Here is a 3,795-nt window from a genome sequence, read left to right as displayed (position 1 = left end):
TGGTCACATGGTGACCGGACACTGGTCCCAGGGGAACTGGCGTGTCCGATCAGTTGTAACAGCGGAGACACTGGCGTCTGTCAAACGACCGGACGCTAGGTCATTCAGTGACCAGATGTTGGAGGTAGGGTCTGGTCCTATTGTTGGGCAGCACACAGAGGCTAGGGTCTCTGATAGGACGATGGCAGGGTCTGGTCGTGCTTGACCGGACGCGTCAGATGGACAAAATGCGTTTCTAGAACCTTACTGGAAACGATCAGACGCTGGTGGCTCAGCATCTGGTCAGTTATAGCATAGAGTCCAGTCAACTTAAGTAACCATTGAGATCAGGACACATGGCTGTCGTCGGACGACCAGATGCTGAGGTCCAGCATCCAGTCAACATGACCGGAGCGTTCGGTTAGCCCGTGTTGTACCCAGTGAAGGGGTACAACAGCTCTATTTTATGGGGGCTTCTATTTAAGCCCTATGGCCAGTTGAAGCTCACACCTTTGGCAATTTTCATTGACATAGCAACCTTGTGAGCTTAGCCAAAGCCCTCCCACTCATCTACATCATAGATTCATCATCTTTGTGCGATTGGGAGAGAATCCAAGTGCATTGCTTGGGTGTTTGCATCTAGAGGCACTTGGTGTTCGTGTTTCGCTGTGGATTTCACTTGTTACTCTTGGTGGTTGCCACCACCTAGACAGCTTGGAGCAGCGAGGATCATCGAGCAGAGGTTGGTGATTGTCTTCGGCTCCGATCATGGTGATTGTGAGGGGTTCTTGACCTTTCCCCGGTGGAGAGCCAAAAGGTACTCTAGTGGATTGCTCATGGCTTGTGTGATCCTCATCTTGTGTTGGTTATGCGGCACCCAATTGAGGGTTTGGCATGTGAAGCCAATTAGCGCGTGAACCTCCAAGTGAGTGAATCGCCACAACGAGGACTAGCTTGCCGGCAATCAAGTGAACCTCGGTAAAAATCATTGTGTTCATCATTGATTCTGAGGTGATTGGTCTTCATTGTTATTCATCCTTGTGATTGATTGGTTCTTTTATCTACACGGCAGTTAAATCTTTTTGATCACTCTCTTTACGTTACCGCAAACTAGTTGTCAAGCTCTTTAGTGTAGCTAGTTGTGAGAGCTTGCTTGCTTGGTTGGTGTGGCTCTTTAGTTAGCCTTTGAGAGCACACTAACATAGGGTAGTGTCATAGCTATTGTGTGAATAAATACTATCTAAACTACAATTGTGGTAGGTGACTTGCATTTTTTAGTAGGCTAGCGCAACCGTGATTTGAGGCTTAACAACCTTCAGTGTAAAAATGGCTCAAATCAACAACACCAAGAAGCCACCCCAATTTGATGGCACAAATTATCCTTATTGGAAGTCAAATATGACCACACACATCAAGTCAATCAATAGAAAGGTGTGGAAGGTGGTAGAAACCAAAATTGAGATTGGTGATCCGGAGAATCCCACCGCGGCCGAAGAAGTGCTTCTCCAAAATAATGACATTGCTCTAAGTGCTATTCATGATGCAATTGATGAGAGATCATTTGAGCAAATCAAGAATATTGAGATGGAACATGAAGCTTGGAAGAAGTTGGAAGAATCATTTGAGGGCACTCAAGCCGTGAAGGGTGCAAAGGCTTACATTCTCAAGGAGAAGTTTGCAAGCTTCAAGATGAAGGAGGATGAGAGTGTGCCAGAGATGTTTCATAGGCTTCAAGTGCTTGTCAATGATCTCAAAGCACTTGGAGAAGAGGTGAAGGACAAGGACTTCTCCCACAAGTTCTTGAGATGCTTACCCTCAAGATTTGGCACATTGGTCACTATTCTAGTAAGAAGCGGTTTGGACACCATGACACCAAACCAAGTATTGGGGGATATAATGACTGATGACACATATAGAGATGATGATGAGAAGGAATAAAAGAAGGAGAAGAAAGATGAGAAGAAGGATGACAAGAAGAAGAGCATGGCATTCAAAGCCACATCATCCAAGGGCAAAGCTAAGCAAGAAACATCAAGTGAAGAAGATGAATCTTGGGATAATGATGATGATGAGAAGATGGCTCTCTTTGTCAAGAAGTTTGGCAAGTTCATGATGAAGAAGGGCTACCGAGCTAGAAGAAAGAAGTCTTTATCCAAGAACAAAGAAGAGTCAAGAAGGTGCTTCAAGTGTGGAAGCAAAGATCATCTTGTTGCTCAATGCCTATACAATAGCGACAATGATGATGACAACAAGAAGAACAAGAAGAAGGACAAGAACGAAAAGAAAGAGAAGAAGGATAAGATGGCATTCAAGAAGAAGGGTGGTTCATATATAGTCACTTGGGATAGTGATGCTTCTTCAAGTGATGACGATGATGATAGTGATGATAACAAGACCACCAAGAAGAATGTTCTTGCAAGCATTGCTATCAATGAGAAGTCTTCTCTCTTTGAATCTTCATCATGCTTTATGGCTAAGGCCACTAAGGTACAATCTTGTGATGATGAAAGTGATGAAGAACATGATGATGAAAATGAAAATGAAAATGATAGTGATAGTGATAATGATGAACCTACTAAAGATAAATTATTTGATATGCTAGAAGATGCTAAAGAACATTTTGACATCAAGAGAAGGGAATGCAAAAGCTTGCGTAAGGAACTAATAGCCCTTAAGCAAGCCTTTGATGAGCTCAATGCATCTCATGAGAGGCTATAGGAAGCCAATGAGAAGCTTGGCAAAGCTCACAAAAAGCTTGAAAAGGCTCATTCCTCTTTGCTTGATGAGCAAAATAAAAAGAAGCATGTTGAAACTTGCATTATAGGTTTAACTTGTGATATAATTGATGAATCACTATCTATGCCTATCATTGTTTCTCCCACTAACCCTTCTTGTAGCACTTCCACTTCTACCTCATCTAGTAGTGATGGTCTCACTTGTGATGCCTCACTAGTGGTTGAGAATGAGAACCTCAAGAAGGAGGTCAATAAGCTCACTCACACCTTGGCTAAGGCCTATGGTGGTGAGGACCGCTTGCTTATGTGTTTGGGTAGCCAAAGAGCTTCTCTCTACAAAGAGGGATTAGGCTATACCCCCAAGAAAGGCAAGGCGGCCTTTGAGCAAGAATGCAAAAGTAAGAGCAAAAATGCTAATGTATCCTCCATTAAGCTTGATTCATGCTATATGCTTACTAAGGGTACAAATGGTGTGAAGGCTAAGTTCATTGGAAAACCATGGATGGGCTCAAAGAAGAAAGCCATTTGGGTACCAAAGAACTTAGTGACTAACCTTCAAGGACCCAAGCAAGTTTAGGTACCTAAAAAGAATTGGCCTTCTTTTGTAGGTTAATTATAAAGCTAGAGGAAGACATTGGGTTCTTGATAGTGGGTGCACTCAACACATGACCGGTGATGCAAGAATGTTCAACTCGATCAACACCAATGGCAATGATGGTTATGATAGTATCACATTTGGTGACAATGGCAAAGGCAAGGTCAAAGGACTTGGTAAGATTGCAATATCCAATGACATGAGCATATCCAATGTGTTGCTAGTAGAAAGCTTGAACTTCAATTTGCTATCCGTGGCTCAATTGTGTGATCTTAGATTCAAATGCATATTTGGGGTAGATGATGTAGAGATCATAAGTGTAGATGGCTCTAACTTGATCTTCAAAGGCTTTAGATATGAGAATCTATACTTGGTTGATTTCAATGCTAGTGAAGCTAGATTATCAACATGCTTGTTCACTAAGACTAGCATGGGTTGGTTATGGCATAGAAGGCTTGGTCATGTTGGAATGAAACAATTGAATAG

Source organism: Miscanthus floridulus, chromosome 19 (genome assembly GCF_019320115.1).
Source record: "Miscanthus floridulus cultivar M001 chromosome 19, ASM1932011v1, whole genome shotgun sequence".
NCBI lineage: Eukaryota > Viridiplantae > Streptophyta > Magnoliopsida > Poales > Poaceae > Miscanthus > Miscanthus floridulus.
Note: the sequence above shows the minus strand (reverse complement) of the source record.